Here is an 18385-nt window from a genome sequence, read left to right on the forward strand (position 1 = left end):
GTAAAAACGGCCATCGGTATCTCTAGTCTTGTGTCCTGTTTAGTAGAGGTTTATAGAAAGATCTCAATAAATGTTCTACCAGAAAACAAAAACAAAACCTTCATTATTTTTAAATCACAGCTTAGACCTTCCTTCTTTCCTTATTATTCTCTCCCACCTGCAATCCAGTCTCCTAATCCTAGGTATAGAGTGTTCTGGTGATTTATCCTTATATTAAAAAGCAGAGACATTACTTTGCCAACAAAGGTTTGTCTAGTCAAGGCTATGGTTTTTCCAGTAGTCATGTATGGATGTGAGAGTTGGACTGTGAAGAAAGCTGAGCACCGAAGAATTGATGCTTTTGAACTGTGGTGTTGGAGAAGACTCTTGAGAGTCCCTTGGACTGCAAAGAGATCCAACTAGTCCATTCTGAAGGAGATCAGTCCTGGGTGTTCTTTGGAAGGAATGATGCTGAAGCTGAAACTCCAGTACTTTGGCCACCTCATGCGAAGAGTTGACTCATTGGAAAAGACTCTGATGCTGGGAGGGATTGGGGGCAGGAGGAAAAGGGGACGACAGAGGATGAGATGGCTGGATGGCATCACTGACTCGATGGACGTGAGTTTGAGTGAACTCCAGGAGTTGGTGATGGACAGGGAGGCCTGGCATGCTATGATTTATGGGGTCACAAAGAGTCAGACACGACTGAGCGACTGAACTGACTGACTGACCCACAGTTTGCACATGTTTATTTAAAATGCCAGGATTACCTGGCCTTTGTTAGCTGCTGACAGAGCTCTGAAGTCTGGGCTCCCAGGGCAATTGGTAATAGGTACTCAGTCCCTACTGGCAGGCTATCCACCCTCTGGCAAGCAAAGTTTCTTCCTGGATAAAGTTTAGCATACTCTTGACTCTCAAAGAGGTTTCTTTGCCTGATCATCAGGCAGCCCTGAAGTGGGATGCCTAGGCCCTACCAGGCTTTGGCTCTATCTGTAGAATATTTTATGTCATCATCAAAAACTGAAGGAGAGAGAACTAAGATGGTACCCAGTACTCCGAAAACAGAGGTTTGGCTTCATCTTGGGTCAGCCTCTAGAGGTGGGGTTATATATGCCCCACATTATGGATAAGGAAGCTGAAGCTCAGAATGACTGTTACTTGCTCAAGATCACACAGCCAATAAATTGCAGAACCAGATTTGAGCCCAGATCTTTCAGCTTCAAAGCCTGTTATTTCTATGACCCCCCCCCCCAATTAATTTTTTAATTTCCAAAATTAAACTCTTCCTCTCTCCATGACACCTGCCTCCCATCCCCAGAAAAAGTTGCACACTGCTCAGACTTTTTTTTAGCCTGGGCTCACTTCAAATCCACTTAATTTTGCTTCGTCATGGCTGCCCGGTTCTCAGCTGGTGGACTGGGAAGTAGGTCATGGCTGCAGGGACCACAGGCTCTGGCTGCTGTGAGGGCCAGCCTCTGGTTTCGGGGCTGGACAGGGGCCAGACCTCACCGGGAGCATCACCCTCTGCTGGCCCTGCTCGGATTGCTCATCCCTGGCCCTGAGAAGCCGTCACAAACCTTCACATCATTGCCTTAGATTCTAGAATACACTGTCACTGTGGCTGCTGGGTAAGGTGGTGTTTAGAGAAAGGAACATCAGGGTTAGGGTTAGGGCAGAAATTAATCTTCCCTCTCTTGTAGATCTGTGCCGGAGCTAGTTGATTGAAGGGGTTTGCCCACCATCATATGCCACTTTTCAGAAGAGAGGTACCAAGCCCCTTGACACCCAGCCATTTAACTGTCCCCTCCTTTATGTGATAAAATTATGTTCAGAAATAATCATGAAGTGAGCAGCCATAATGGCCAGAAAAGAAACACATATTAAAATATTTTTTGAACTCTGTACGTATAATAATTATGCCAGGATTTTTTTTTTTTTTTTTTTTTGGCCACACCTCATGGCTTGTATGATCATAGTTCCCTGACCAGGGATTCAACCTGGGACCTCAGCAGTGACAGCACAGAGTCCTAACCACTGAACCACCAGGGACTTCCCACCATGATTTTTTTTAAATAAAAGTGAATACTATAGTATAAAAAAATGGAGGGGGGAAAAAGCGCAAGAATTTATTAAAAATTTTTTTCATCTAATGAGTTTGATTCTTTGGTTGTAGCCTGATATAATATTTTATGTAAATTATCATTTGGTACTAATAGGTGAACTTTAATAAAAGCGAGACATCCGTAAAAATTGCCTATAGTTTCAAAACTATTAATACTAAGTCGTACCACTGATACACAGCTTTATTTTCTTAATTCTTTAGTTTTAAAAGTTACAACTCACAATTTTAAAAGAATAAATTTCCATAAAAAAAATACTCTACAAACTCAATAAAATATGTCACATATGGAGTAAACATTGTATGTACTAAGCAAAAATAATATACTTTGCCGTTCACACGCAGTCTCACTGTTTTCAATTTTATTTACTTATTTTTTTGAAATTTATTCGTTTTACTTTTTGTCTGTGGTGGGTCTTGTTGCTGCACGTGGGCTTTCTCTAGTTGCAGTGTGGGGGCTTCTTACTGTGGGGGCTTCTCTTGTAGACACACAGGCTCTAGAATGCAAGCTTCCGTAGTTGTGGTGCATGGACTCAGTTGCTCCATGGCATGTGGGATCTTCCCGGACCAGGGATCAAACTGGTGTTCCTTGCATTGAAAGGTGGATTCTTAACCACTGGACCACCAGGGAAACCCTCACTGTTTTCAGTTTTAAACACAAAATCTCCAGGTGGCCATATGGAATGACAGGATTGAAATAATTCAGCTTCCTTATGATCATGGTGCTACCACTATTCAAATTCACAACCTACTGCTTAAATGCAGACGTATTTAAGGTTGGAAACGCAAAAGTCTCCTGAAACAGGCTCGAAATGCTGAACTGTTAAGGATTTCTTCCCAACAGCCATATGGAGCCGACTCAGAATATGTTGAGGCCGACTGAGTAACTTGGAATTCTCCAGATGACTTCCACGGAGAAGACAAGGAAGGACTGGTTTTCACATGTGCGAATTTGAACATACATATGTATTATTGACACTCAAGATCATTGGCACCGGTTGTTCGTAGCCTAGACCATAAAGACATTTTTCAGGGAGGAGAATGTTATCACTGATGTTGTTGAGGATTTCCAACACATGATGCTCATAGGAGGCAGGCTGACTTCTCATCAGTTTTATTATTGTTTTTGAATTCTCTACAGTCCGTCCACCCTTTTCTAGCTTGTCCTGTGCAGCCCTCCCTCCACCCTAAGCATGGTCCCAGGATCATATCCAGGCCCTGGTCCTCCTGGTGGAGCTGAAGTGAGATGATAGAACATCTCTGGCAATCCTCCGAGGACTGAGGAAACTGAGGCAATGCTTGTGTGTTCAGAAAAGGTTAGTCCGCTTGCTAGATCCCAGGTCCCTAGAGCTTGTCTCTGGACAGGACCAGCTCTCCTCGAGCTCCTCAGAGTCCCTGCATCCTAACGTGTTTCTGATGGAACTTTTGCACTGATATGTGTATTTCCTTTTGTGTGTATGTGTGGTTTGAGGGTTTTTTTTTTTCTTTTTTAAAAAAAGCATTTATTTATTTCTTTGGCTGCACCAGGTCTTAGTTATGGTATGTGGGATCTTTACTTGTGGCATTCGAACTGTTAGTTGTGGCCTGTGGATCTAGCTCCCTGACTACGGATTGAACCCCGGGCCCCCTGCACTGGGAGCTAGGAGTCTGCCACTGGATCACTAGGGAAGTCCCTATGTGCGTGCATGTGTGCGTGTGTGCTCAGTCGCTTCAGTCATATCTGACTCTTTGCGACCCCATGGACTGTAGCCTTGTTCATGGGGTTCTCCAGGCAAGAATACGGGAGTGGGTTGCCATGCCCTCCTTCAGAAGATCTTTCCAACCCAGGATCGAACCCGTGTGTCCTGTGTCTCTTGCATTGTAGGCAGATTCTATACCACTGAGCCACCAGGGAAGCCCAGTCCCTGTGGATTTCCTTTAAAAAAAATAGACAAGCAATAAAATGTTAGGTTTGAGAAGGTTGACATGAGCAATTGAGCTACAAAATGAGCTTGAACTAAATCCTAGCAGGTTTTTCTTAGGAATAATATTATCATCTCCAGCCACTTGCAGTAGATTTATTCTGAATTCAGAGAAAGGTTTTATTTGTTGTTTATACTTTGCATTATTCATTTGTTTCTTTAATTTATGATCCTTGGTGCTCATTAGGATATTTCAGTGGGGTGTGTTGGATCTAATGATGCATGTATTCTTTTCTGCAGAGTAGTTTATGTTTTGGGTTTTACTTTAACTTTTAAAAACACAACCCTTTTCTTGGACAATTGCCCAGATGATACCAGACATATGGTTGAGAATGTGAGTCCTATAGGTGCCTCCTAGCCTTTTGCTTGCTGACAGCCGCTGGCTAGAGATTGCAGGCAGCACAGAACAAGCATGGCTGGAGCACGTCTCCATCGATGTAAAGTCAATCTGGAAACCTTTGGAAAATGGACAGCTGCTTTCTGAGCCTGTGGTACAGCCAACGGAGCTCTCTACTAAATTAAAACAATGTCACAGGCAGAAGCTAATATCTTGCCTTACTTGGCTATTGAGCAGCCAGGCGACTTTGGGCAACTTGCTCAGCTTCTCTTTTGCCTCCTCTGCAAAGTGGAATCATCTCTTTACCAGACAGAAGATGGACCCTGAGCCCGAGGGTGAGAACGGTCAGCCTCAGAGGCTCTTAGAAGGACTGCTGATCCTTCCAGATATTTAACAATCACAGGTTAATAATTGGGAAAAGCAGGGCTTCCCAGGTGGCTCAGTGGTAAAGAATCCATCTGCCAATGCAGGAGATGCAAGAGACACAGGTTCAATCCCTGGGTCAGGAAAATGCCCTGGAGGAGGGCATGGCAAACCACTCCAGTATTCTTGCCTGGAGAACCCCATGAACAGAGGAGCCTGGTGGGCTACAGTCCATGGGGTTGCAAAGAGTCAGGCACGACTGAGCACACACAAAAAAAGAAAAAAATAATAATAATTGGGAAAAACAAAGAGCACACTTCTATTTAGATAATTATGCATGTTCTTCTGCTTTTCTTGTTGGAAAGAGGTAAGCGAGATTGAGGAGGTAACTGCATGCAGTGGCAGCCTCCCAGAGCTGACCTCTCTAGGGAAGGTCACTGTGCCCAGGAGCCCTTTACCAGAATTTGAAAACTAATTGTTGTAGGGCTTGCCAACCTGCTTATTTATTTGTTTCTTTTATTTTTGTCCATGCCCTGCAACTTACTCTATTTTAATTCCCTGACCAAGGATGGAAACTGGGTCCTCCCCTCGGCAGTGAGAGCACGGAGTCCTAACCACTGGACCATCAAAGAATTACCTAGGGTTTGCTGACCTTAACAACGAATGATGTGCTGAGAACTGTCTCTTCAAAAGGGCATTCCATTCCCTGGGGTGACTCTGGGCCCCCCCCCTCCTAGGCGCCATGATGCTGTCTCCTCTCTCAACCCTCGACCCCAACTGTTCCCTCTCCTTCTTGCCCCAACCCCCTCATTTTCCTCACAAACCTTTTTGCTGCTGCAGCCTTTTCTAATGAGGAGGTTCTGGCCAAGGGCTCCTCATGGCTTGGTTATGTAACCTGCTGCTGCTTCTGATCCAGGGATCACCCTGGAAGGGGGTCAGACGTGGGCACACAGCCAGGGTAGTCTACTTACCACCCCGGTGGAACTTAGACGCGGTGCAGGAATTTGGACTCTGCAGGAATTAACAGCTCCAACACTTTCCCCAGAGCCAAATGTGCAGGATGCATGCTTTTTGTTCTTTGTTAAATTCCAACTAGCAAGGCTGCCACAGAGAAGCCTGTTGGGAGCTGTTCCCCTGATGTTGGCTCCTACTTGGCTTCTGGCCTCAACTCTCAGAGCTAAACTCCCCCAAAATGTCTTGTCTCTGAAGCATCACCCCTTTGATCAATGATGTCCCTTTGCCTGGTGATGACCCCCACTTTGCCTGATAATAACCCTGTCTCTATCCCTCACCAGCCCCAAGGAAAGAGTTTGTCCCTCTAAGCCTGCCTTCCCTTCAACTCTTAGCTCAAGCTCACCTTTTATTAAAAGGCGTTTTTTGATGTGGACCATTTTTAAAGTCTTTATTGAATCTGTTACAAGATTGCTTCTGTTTTGTGTTTTAGTTTTTTGGCCCCGAGGCATGTGGGATCTTAACTCCCTGCCAGTGATCGAACCCTCAGCCCCTGCATTGGAAAGCAAAGTCTTAACCACTGGACCGCCAGAGAAGTCCCTCAAGCTCACATTCTTTCCAGAGCCTCCCTGAGCCTTCTCGACCCCCAACTCTTTTCGGGGGCTACAGCTTTGTCTCTGCACGTATTCCATACTCAGCTCATAGAATCACATTCTTGGGGCACAAGGCAATTTGCCTTCTCTCTTCTGACCCATGGCCTTGATCAGTATTTATCTCTTTGTCTCCCCTCCCAAACTAGACCTCAAGAAGTCTTCCATCCTGGAGCCCCCACCCATGGGAGGCAGCATTCCAAAAATGGAGTTGACCATAGCGTTGCTCTGCAATTACCCCATGTCACTCAGTATTTGCCTATGTATCTCTCTGGCCAGACTGAGTATATCCAAGGGCAGGGGCCACCTCTGCCCCCTGGTGGGGGCTGGTACCTGCCTTTCTCATAATCTGCTCACTACCCTGGTCCCTGAGTTTCCCCTAACTGCTCACCCATGGCTGCCTCAGTAGGATGGCTCTGTCCTGTTTAGAGCATCCTCTCCCGGCCTGACTCACCCTCCTGCCCAGAGGTTTGCCTTTGGGACTGCAGGGCATATGTACACATGCATGGGCATGGTGCTGATAGACACAGCCCCTGAGCTCAGCATCGGTAATGCATTTTATACACTGAAAGCTGCTATAAACTTTATTTATGACACAGCTGACATGTCTGAATTGGCTCCCAAATCCGCCACCAAGCATGTGACGACTGGTGAGCCTTCACTTAGCCCACTTTTCTCTCTGTCTGTTAATAATAGATGCTTCTTACAGCCTCAGCTTGACAGCTTTGATTTAAAAGTCATCTTAAACCGAAGAGACTAATGGATGGGTCTGAATGTGTGCCTTTTAAAGCACAAGACGTTGCTCTTAATTAACTGAATTCTGTCCTTTGATTGGAACAGGCTCTCCCCTCCTCGCATCATTAACTACCCACATTTGCGCCCAGAGCAAATCTCAGATGTGTTACCTGAACGCTCAGGAGGTAGCGAGAGCTACCTGGTTACATGGCGCATGCGTGTTTGGGGTTGTCTAGTGGGTGTGAGATGCCCAGAGAGATGGTTCAGTTCCATCTCTCCCCACTTGAGAGACCAGCGTTCTTCCATCCAGTCCACCATTCAGAGTGGCAAAGGAGCCTTCCCTGTTCCGCGCACGCCCACTCCTAGTCTGTAAATATGTGTGTGGTATGAGAGCGCCTCCATGGGCTGTCATCAGTGTGGTTTATGGGTCAGACTCTGCTCCTGCAGTTGCAGCACAGACCACGGTCCATTTTACTATGTCTGTCTCTGTGCTACTCCAATGGACAGTGCAGAGGGTGGGGCCCTGGAAGGACCAGAGCTCTGGGGAGAAGCCCCCTCCACCTCTGCCCTGGTCTCCAACCCCATTCCCTCTGGGAAGGTGGTGGGTGCTGACAGGGGAGAGAAAAGGGAGGAGGGGCCCCGCAGGGCACATGGAGAGGATGTGGCCACCACACTGGGGCATCCATGTGCACAGTCGGACAGAGCAGGCCCTGTGGGCTTCTGTACCCTTTAACTTGAGTCTATTTCTATTTCCATGAAATAGAAAGCACTCTTTGGGACATTCCTGATGGTCCAGTGGTTACGATTCCATGCTTCCACTTCAGTGGGGCTCGAGTTCAGTCCCTGGTCTGGGAGCTAAGATCCTGGATGCCACACAGCATGGGCAAAAGAAAAATAGAAAGTGTTCTGGAGGCAAGCAAACCTGATTCACAGCCTGGCTCCACCACTTTACCAGCTGAACCCTTAGACAGCACCTCAACCTCCTGGAGGTTCAGAGCCATTGGCTGCACGCTGGAGCTGTCAGTGCAGGCCTGCCCGAGGGTGGGGGAGACCGTGCGGAGGTCCACGCCACAGGGCCTGGCGTGATGCCTGCCACATGGCGGGTGCGCCATCCGTGTCCATTTCTTTCCTCCGTTTTCCCAGAAGCAAGTTGTTATGAACGTGCTGGTCCACATTAATGAACAGACTTACAGAAATTAACTGGTAGTTTTCTGTTTGCTTCGGTAACAAACTACCACAGACTTAGTGGCTTAAACTAAGTTATTTTATCTGAGAGTTATTTTATCTGACAGTTGTGGAGGTGTCAGAGGTCCGACAGGAGTGTTACAGGGCTAAAATCAAGGTGATGGCAGGCTGCATTTCTTTCTGGAGGGTCTAGGGCAGAATTTCTTGCCTTTTCCAACTTCCTTGGCTCATGGTCCCTTCCATCTTCAAAGTCAGCTTGACTGGTTGAGTCTCAAGTCCCATCACTCTGACACCACTCCCCTACCTCCATCTTTCACATGGGCCCTTGTGATTACACCTGGATAATCCAGAATAATCTTAAAGTCAACTGATTAGCAACCTTAATTCCATCTGCAACCCTAATCCTGCATAAAGTAACAAGGGGATTAGGACGTGGAGGTGCACATCTTTAAGATGCCTTCATTCTAACATGTTAACTAAATGCAAACACATATTTTTACTTAATAGAAGATTACTAACTAATCTTTTTCAACAAGATCTGGAAGAGATGGGATAAATATTTAAATTAAGATGCAAGTAATCTGAATCATATCTGTAATATCGTTAGTTTCATTGTACTTTTTTAAAACTAGATTTTCCTAAATAAAATCGTATCCTTTGCAGCCCTTTTGCACTAACCTTTAAATCACTAGTATAAGGTGCTTAGACATTCTTTGTCCCTGGGATATTGCTTATCAATCAACATTTCATGGCTTGCTGGAAAATACTGTCTGAACAATAAGCCACAGGATGAAAAGGAAAGCACAGGGCTGTTTACTTGCAAATGGTCTTTTACAAGGAGGTTTCTAATTACTTTTGCTTTTTCTCTTGAGCTGAGGAATTGAAGTGTTGGTAACAGAATCGTATGATGCAGCTTCATCCTGAGCATCCTTGGACCCTGTCACAGGGCAGGGATACCCACTCCCAAAATGTCCCTGGGGCCACAGCTGAAGAGAGCCCTGGATTTCGTGCACAGCCTGCATTGACGAGGGTTCCTCTGAGTATGTTTCAGACTCTGGTGCCCTTTTTTTTTTCTTCAGTGGAAAGAGGTGTTTACTGATCTTTACTCTGATCTCAGTGAACTCATTTTCTTGTATGTTTGTTCATCCTGTGTGTAACTTGGAGGAATCAGATTATTTTCCTCCTCCCCAAAAGGTGGCTCAGTGGTAAAAGAATCCACCTGCCAACACAGGAGATGCCTGTTCAAGCCCTAGGTCGGGAAGATCCCCTGGAAGAGGAAATGGCAACCCACTCCAATATTCTTACCTAGAGAATCCCATGGACAGAGGAGCCTGGTGGGATACACTCCCTGGGGTCTCAAAGAGTTGGACATGACCGAGCGACTGAGCACACAGGACAGGAAGCACAGATCAGATGTCCTAGAATTGTAGGGACTCTCAGAAAACAAAGAGTAGAAAAACCTATGAAAAGGGATAAAGATGGCCTCTAGACAACAAGTTCCTAATTTAATGGCAAAAACACTGTGGTATTTTCTAAGTCACCAGAACTGCACTTGACTTGTATTGTCACATGCATGGCTCTGATGCTTGGAAAACAATGTTTCTGCCTTACCTGGGGTGTCTTCAGTGAAATGTGCTACTGACAGGTTTGAATCCTGGCTTCACCCCTGACTAACTGTGAGACTTAAAGCAAGTTACTTCACCTCTCTGTGCTAGTTGGGGCTCTTTCTTTCTTGGCTGCTCTGGGCCTTTGCTGTTGCTCACGGGCTTTCTCTAGCTGCAGCAAGCAGGGGCTACTCTTCAGTTGCAGTATGCTGGCTTCTCATTGCAGTGGCTTCTCCTGTTGCAGAACACGGGCTCTAGAGCTCAAGGGTTCAGTAGTTGTGGCCCATGGGCTTAGTTGCTCTGTGTCATGTGGGATCTTCCCGGACCAGGAATCGAACCTGCGTCCCCTGCTTTGGCAAGCAGATTTTTAGCCACTGAACTGCCCGGGAAGTCCCTGTGGGGCTCTTTCTTTAAGGTCCATTCCAAGCTTAGAATCCAGGATTCTGCGATTCTAACCCAGTCAAGCAGGGACCCCCAGATGCCTGAAGAACAAATCTGTTTTGGAGGCAGGAGAGAAGGAACCAGAGTAGGAGAGACCTTGATGACGAAGATGAAAAACCCAAGGTCACTCCTGGTTAACTAACACCCTGCTGACATGGCAGTTGTATCTCATTTAGTTTGGTCCCTTGAGGTTTACAAAGAGGGGAGAGAATTTGAGTCTCTTCCTCCATCACAGAGGAATATGCTCTCCAGTGAAGTGTGAGAAATAGTTACCCAGGGAGCTGGGGTGGCCTACGCAAGAAAGCAGGTCAACTCTCAGATTTGCAACTGACTGTGAGCTGGGGAAGTGTCATCTATTAATGTTGTCTCCTTCTCCATCCCACCAGGACCCTCTCCCTGCCCCCATACTCCTTGGTTCAACAGCATTACTGGGGCCTTCCTCCTGCCAGGTATGAGACCAGGTGCTGAAGACATGATGGTAGAGGGGGTGGCTATGGCCTTCCCATCCTAAGAGCATCAACATCCCAGAGGATTACAGCACCGGCTGAATGTTTGTGAGAGGCGCACGTGAAGGAGTCAGGAAGGGCTTCTAGAAGCAATGACTGCTTTGATGGAGCCTGAAGCTTGAGTAGGAGTTAGCCAGACAAAGCGGAAGAGTCGCAGAAGAGAGGACTTTGCTGACAGGGAGAGCAGCTGGGGCAAAGGCCTGAGGGTGAGAACGTGCAGCACTTAGGGCTGCACATGGAGGGCTTTCAATCCATCCATCGGGGGAGATAGATTGAGCCCAGATTCCATTCTGAGCTCTGCACTATGTACTGAGTTGTTTGTGCTCAGTCGCTCGGTTGTGTCTGATTCTTTGCCACCCCATGGACTGTAGCCCACCAGACTCCTCTGACTATGGGATTTCCCAGGCAAGAATACTGGAGGGGGATGCCATTTCCTCCTCCAGGGCATCTTCCCAACCCAGGGACTGAACCCGAGTCTCCTGCATTGGCAGGCGGATTGTTTACCACTGAGACACTGGGCAAGCCCACTGAATTATTTACAGTAGTTGTAAAAAAAATAAGCACAGGAGTCTCCACCCTCCAGGAGCTTTCATTCTAATGGGGAGATTAAATGGGTACAGTTAGAGTATGATGTGACAGGTGCAACAGGAAAGGCCAGCCCAAATGTTGAGTGGAAGGAGGCCAGGTAGGTAATAGATTCCTACCCACGTCTTGAGAATGCATGTTTCCAGCCTAATTTCAGGGGTGAGGTCAGGGAGATGTGTGTGGTGAATTCTTTGCAAGTGAGGGAGTTGTGGTGTTTCTGTTTCCCCAAGATGCCTAGGGTGTGTGTGTGTGTGTGTGTGTGTGTGTGCGCACGCACACGCATGCAAGAGAGAGAGCACCCTGCCTCTCTCATCCTCTGCTCACTCTGAGCTTTGCAGAGATGGGATGGTGAATGCTGCCTGGGCTCATTCACCTGGAGGGGTCCCTCAGACACCCACTCTCCATCTCTGTAGCACAACAGCTTCCCCAGGCAAGCAATTCATTTATTCATTTTCCCACTTCTTTTTAAGACTTTTTTTTAATATGGACCATTTTAGAAGTCTTTATTGAATTTGTTCCAATACTGCTTCTGTTTTATGTTTTGGTTTTTTGGCTGTGAGGCATGTGGGGTCTTAGCTCCTCAACCAGGGATTGAATCCTCACCCCCTGCATTAGAAGGCAAAGTCTTAACCACTGGACTGCCAGGGAAGCTCATTTTTCCTCTTTCTGCTGTGCGTTTACAGCTCTGGGTTTTAACGGGAGGACTCTCCAGCTCCCCTGTGAAGATGTGTTGACCTCCCACCCCGACAGCCTGCCCGCCCACCTGGGAAGGGGCCCTTTGGACAAGTGCTTTCCCTGGTGCCCCTCTGCACCCATAACCCCTCATTCTATGGAGACTGCTGCTGCTGCTAAGTCGCTTCAGTCGTGTCTGACTCTGAGCGACCCCATAGACGGCGGCCCACCAGGCTCCCCCTTCCCTGGGATTCTCCAGGCAAGAACACTGGAGTGGGTTGCCATTTCCTTCTCCTGTATGGAGACTAGGACCACTGAAAGTCACTCAGTCATGTCCAACTCTTTGCCCATGGAATTCTCCAGGCCAGAATACTGGAGTGGGTAGTCTTTCCCTTCTCCAGGGGATCTTCCCAACCCAGAGATCGAACCCAGGTCTCCCACATTGCAGGCGGATTCTTTACCAGCTGAGCCACAAGGGAAGCCCAGAGAAAGGCTACCCAGTCTGTGTACTCTGGCCTGGAGAATTCCATGGACTGTATAGTCCATGGGGTTGCAAAGAGTCAGAAACAACTGAGCAACTTACACTTTCATGACCATTGAATGAGGGTGGAAGGGAGGTTGTTGCCCACCAGAAGGTAAAGCTTCTCAGACCATACAAACACTGCAAAGCCACCTTCATGGTTTATCCCAGGCTCCCCCCAGGGGGTTAGATTTGGGCCAAAGCTGGATGGCTCTGCAGAGAAGATTTGTGTGCACACGCTGCTTCATCTTGACTGCTCCTCAGAGAGAACCACTTGTTACCCAATCAGGTAGAGGGCTCTACCTCCTTATGGGAAGGTTAGAGGGCAAATGTATTCTTATATTTAGCAAAAGAACATTAATTTGACTTTGAACCTCTTCTGTAATATTTTAAAAACATCTTTATTGAGATGATATTTTACATACCATAAAAACCACCCATTTAAAGTTACAACGCAGTGGGTTTTAGTATTCCTGTACGATTTTGATTTTGATGGTGCAACTCAGAAGGGGGCGGGGTGGCAGCTCTGAGTCAGCTCTGTTCTCTGCTTCATGCCTGGCGGACCTGCAGGGGCCCCCTGGGCTTCCGCCCCCAGGTGTAGTGTTTTCTCCTTTTCCAAGAAGGCTTTTGTTTCCAAGTTCTTAGTTCTTCTTTCTCACCAGTCTTTTCTCTCTCATATGCTTGTTCTGTCTGTCTTCCCTCCCTGACTGTAATTCTATTTCTGAACAGAAACTATGTCCTGGCCTTTCTGTTGAATAATGGGTATTTTGCAACCAACCAAGGCTGCCTGTGCTTTTTCTGAAATACATACTTGGGGGGCCAGAGCTTAAATATGTGACCTTGGTCTCGTTGCCTGTTTCTCCCCAATCTGAATTTCTCATATGTCCATTTTAATTGATCCAGATATGTGTACGCCTGGATTGGCTCTGGTTCCAAAGCTGTGTTGAAATTCTTTCTTTCAAGGTCATTTCTTCACTCCATACAACTTTCTGTTTTCCACTGTACTCCACTTTGTCAAGCACAGTTATTTTATCCAAATAAGAGAGCATGCCCCAGGGTCCCATGCTGGATAATATTTTCATTTTCTTATTTTAATTTCAATGAGAAGCTTTATTGACAAATATTGGAACTACTTTCCCAACCTTAATAGATGTGGCAAAATTGCCTGGTTTCCCCCTTTATCTAAAGAGCCTTTATTTTTGTATTCTTAGGTAGCCATGGACACTTACTCACACATTGCATTTGAAAGTTGTTTTCTAGGGCTCGTAAAGGCTGTAAGTTCAGCTTTGGTGGGACTCCTCACATCCCTGCTTCTCTAGATCTCCTTTTGGAACAAGGTAGAGAAAAATACAGGCTTCCCCGGGTGCCTCAGCAGTAAAGAATCTACCTGCCAATGCAGGAGACACAGGTTCAATCCCTGGGTCGGGAAAATCCCCTGGAGAAGGAAATGGCAACCCACTCCAGTATTCTTGCCTGGGGAATCATGGTCAGAGGAGCCTGGCGGGCTACAGTCCATGGGGTCGAAAGGGTCAGACCCGACTTAGTGACTAAACAGCAGCAGATGTTAATACATCAACAGCTACAGCTCCCCAGCATGTTCAGACGTGTCACTAGATCTCAGAGAATTATGCTTGTGATAGGCAAGGGTTTGTGACGTCAGAGTGCTGTGTCCAGGTGTCCCTGGCTCTCTGCATGAAATGTGTACCTGAGAGACTGCATGTCAGCTGCTAGCGAAGCCTGTCTCTTCGTGTCATGACTTTCCTTCCAGTGTGAAGCTTCCCATCCAGGGGCCCCCACTGGCTCTCTAGGCCTTCCCCAGTGCCCTCACCCCTCATCAGGCCCCTCTGGAGGCGGTTCTCTGGCCCCAGGTAAGAACACCCCACACAGTGTCCCCCTAGGCGGCCTCTGACTTTGTGACTGATCACAGATGTGATTAATCGCATCACACTGATGCCTAGAATCAGTGTTAAGCCTCTTATTCACCTTGAGCCATCAGCCATGCCGGTGGCTACAGGCATTTGTGATTTGTGAATAAAAGGAGTAGCACAGGGACTTCTCTGGTGGTCCAGTGGCTAAGATTCCTCACTCCCAATGCAGGGGGCCTGGGTTCAATCCCTGGTTAGGCAACTAAGACCTGGCACAGCCTCATAAATAAATATGTTTTTAAAAATAATAAATATATTTTTTAAAGGAGCAGCACACTGTGGGACAATCCCTTGACTTTGTCACAGGGTGCTTTGTTTTGCCAAAAGGAGAATGTATTTATTGCTTTCAATCAGATTTAAAACAATACATGTCTAGAAAACAGTATAATAAAACCAAACTGTATACAACAAGAGAAAGCCTCCCTGATTCCACCTCCCTTCCCAGAGCATATACTCCTTCATGATTTCTGGTTTGCACATATGCCTATCTGCGCTATTTTCTTATTTATAAACATTCTGTGCGTGCACATTTCCACAACGGCTCTTTCCGCTTGGTGATAAGGAGGGAGTGCTCTCTATGCCAGTGTGTCTGTTTCTCCCCTGTCCGTCCTCCTCACACAGGGGTCAGCTTCACACGGGGTGCCCTGGGACACGGTTTTGGCCCGGTGTCCAGGTGTCACGGGATCCGGGAATGATCTCACTGGGCACACCATCTGCCCTGCCTGGCCAGAGGCTGCCTTGGGACGGCCAAGGGGGCACCACGTGCTGTTGGATCCAAAGTGGGGTGGGGCTCTGAGCCCTGAGATGCTGTTTAGTCTGAAAATGCAAACAGGACACAGAAAGGTTGGGCTCAGATAATAGGCGATAAGGTTGTCATGATAATAACCACGGCTGGCACTTCGATCACGTTTACTGTTAGCTGGTGATGGTTCTAAGCACTTGATATAAATCAGCTCGGTTAATCCCCACATTTTATAGATGAGGCAGAGGAGGCTCTGAGAGGTTGAGTGACTTACCCAAGGTCTCCCAGCTGGGAACCCAGACAGCCTGGCCCCAGTGTGTGTGCACTCCCTGCCCCGACACTGCCCTGTCATTAAGTCCGGCCCTGATGCCATGTGGGCACCTCTGTCAAGGAGTGATTTCAGGGACAGTGTTCTTGACTTGGTGGCATATCTTACATGTGTTCAGAGGACACCGTTTATTTTCCGTCTTTCAAGCCGTGCTGAGTTCAGGTTGCTCATTACTGAGGGACAGTGCTGATTAGAGACAGTCTCCGCCATCTCTCTGTGCCCCGAGTTCTTCAGGGTGTGTCCTCAGACTCAAAAAATAGAAATGAAAACATCCTCAGAATGATCGCCTTCCCATCCTCACTTCCTTACCCCTCCATTTCTTCCCTGTTGTTCCACCTAATGAAATGTTTTGGCAAAAAGAGCCAGTTTCTAGTCATTCCAGATGGCCTCTCAAAGCCCCGCCTCCCTCGCTGTCGAGCCTGGTGCGGATGGTTCGTCTCTCCCTGCATCACCTCCCCAGCATCACCTCCCGCATCATCTCCTTGGCACCACCTCCCCACCATCTCCCTTGTCTTCTCGTGCTCCAGGCGCCAGCGCTGGGAGGGGCAGGGAGCAGAGACTCCCCAGTTCTTCCCTAACACCTTCATTCCATTACCTCTGAGACCCTCTGAGACCCTCAGTCTCCTCCTCTCCCGGGGCTGACCCAGAGCTGCCTCTCACACCTTCATGCTGTTCCTCTTCCTCCTTCAGGGCAGAAGCACAAAGGCTCTTGTATTGACCCCAGTTTTTGTCCCTTCAGGTTGGGCCTTCACTTCCCCAACCTCAGATATCTTCCCCTTGCTCAAAACCCACGTGTCATGAAAATGGTACCGAACATCAGTGTAGATGCATCATGGTTCAAATGCTCTCACATGCATTTTTCCAGTGACCCTCACAGCCATCCTGTGACACAGGTGTTCTCATGCCCAGGTTACAAATGAAGAATCTGTGGTTCAGAGAGGTCAAGTGACTGGCCCAGCATCAACCAGCCAGAGAGTGGTCCCTGTTATGCCTTGAACCCAGTGCTTTGGACTCCACACCACGTGTCCTTTCTACCCACATCCATCTGAACCGGGAGCAAGGGTCCAATTCCTCAAGGGAAGATGCGGAGCCAGTGCCTACATCTTGGGACTTCCCAGGTGGCTCAGTGGTAAAGACTCTGCCTGCCAAGGCAGGAGACTCGTGTTCGATCCCTAGGTCGAGAAGATCCCCTGGAGGAGGAAATGGCAACTCACTCCAGTATTCTTGCCTGGAAATCCCATGGACAGAGAAGCGTGACAGGCTACAGTCCACAGGGTCGCAGAGTTGGACACGACTTAGCAATTGAGCACGCACATGCACGCCCACACCTTGGTTAGAGCCCAAAGCAAGGGCTCAAGGAGTCCAGCGATTCATGCAGCTGACGAGCTGGACTCGGTGCATTCCTTGAGGGGAGTTAGGGCTGAGCGGCCTCTAAAGGGGTCGCTGCAGGATCATGAGACCCGTTTCATGGGAGAGCCCCAGGGCCAAGGGGAAGCAAAGCCAGGGACCCTCCAAGCTCACCTTGGGTGCCAGATGGAGGGTGCCTCCCCAGCCCCTGCTGTGAGGGGGAGGCCATGCAGTGCTCTCAAAGGGCCTTGAGAGGAGGCAGCCTAAGTGCTATTCATCAGTCCCAAGAATGGCTGATGAGGGGCAGGTGCTTCTGAGAACCCATAATGCTCTTTGGCAAATGGCCCGAGGTGCCTCTGAGAGGCCTCCCAGCTCCCAATGTGCCGCTGAGGCAAGATCCTGACCTCAGGGGTCCATTCATCATCGGATACAGCCGTGTCCTCACGTCTGTGACATCTCTCCACCCAGCGTTCTTTCCCAGCGACTTCCCATCCCTACGATGAGCTTCCCAGCAAATCACTGCACGCCAGACTCTGTCCCCAACTCTAGCATGCCCTGTAAGTCCACTTGGGCCTCTCTGTGCCTCAGTTTCCCTGGCTTCAAAATGGGGCTAAGATGACCCATGTATGTGACAGAGGTGTGGTTAGAATGGCTTCTCTTTCTTCACAGCTTTGGAGTGGGACTTCGTGATTTTCTGACACCCTGTGTCAGACTGGAGGCTGAGACTGCAGATTCAAAGCCATGACGTGCCCTCCCTCAGCCTGGGCTACTGAGCATCAGTATATAAAATGGGGAAAATAAGATAATAATATACTCTCCCTTCATTAGTGTTGTGAGCACTAATGGGATATAATATGTGTTAACAGTATCCCTTTAATAAATGGGAAGATTATGGGTGGCTAAAAAAAGGTGGGGGGATTTCAAAGGCCCCCCTACCCCAGCACTTTTTAAGTGTAATCTTCTGTTGGGTCATGAACCACTTGCTGCCTGTCAGAGCTGGAAGGCAGAGATACAACAGCAAAGCTAGAAATTGTATTCATTGGAGATCAATCAGAAATTAAGATAAAGCTTATTAATATCAGCATATTTATTAAGCAAATAAAGTAGGCTACAGAACTACTGGTATAATATGGTCTCATTTAGGGAAAATTCTATGTTTATATAGGAGAGGTGTTTGCAAGGAAGCTCCCTAGAATGTTAACAGTGGTTATTTTGCTTTCCTTTTTTCACGTTTTTGTATTTGACTTTTTAATAATGACTATGAATCACTCTGGGGTTTCCTGGTGGCTCAGTGGTAAAGAATCTGCCTGCAGTGCAGGAGACATAGGAGCCATGGGTTCGATCCCTGGGTTGGGAAGATCCCCTGGAGGAGAGCATGGCAACCCACTCCAGTATTCTTGCCTGGAGAATCTCATGGACAAAGGAGCCTGGTGGG

At 47.7% G+C, this 18385-nt stretch overlaps 1 protein-coding gene and 1 non-coding gene across 20 annotated transcripts in view; one reads left to right on the top strand and one right to left on the bottom strand.

The window, feature by feature from the left end:
• MAPT (microtubule associated protein tau) overlaps positions 1-18385 on the top strand; it is a 123953-nt gene that overhangs the window by 36747 nt on the left and 68821 nt on the right. The gene's annotated exons all lie outside the window — the stretch shown is intronic.
• TRNAD-GUC lies at positions 1956-2028 on the bottom strand. Its single transcript has one exon. It is a non-coding gene; the product is annotated as a tRNA-Asp (tRNA).

This window comes from Bos indicus x Bos taurus, chromosome 19 (assembly GCF_003369695.1).
Source record: "Bos indicus x Bos taurus breed Angus x Brahman F1 hybrid chromosome 19, Bos_hybrid_MaternalHap_v2.0, whole genome shotgun sequence".
In the NCBI taxonomy this organism is placed as follows: Eukaryota; Metazoa; Chordata; class Mammalia; order Artiodactyla; family Bovidae; genus Bos; species Bos indicus x Bos taurus.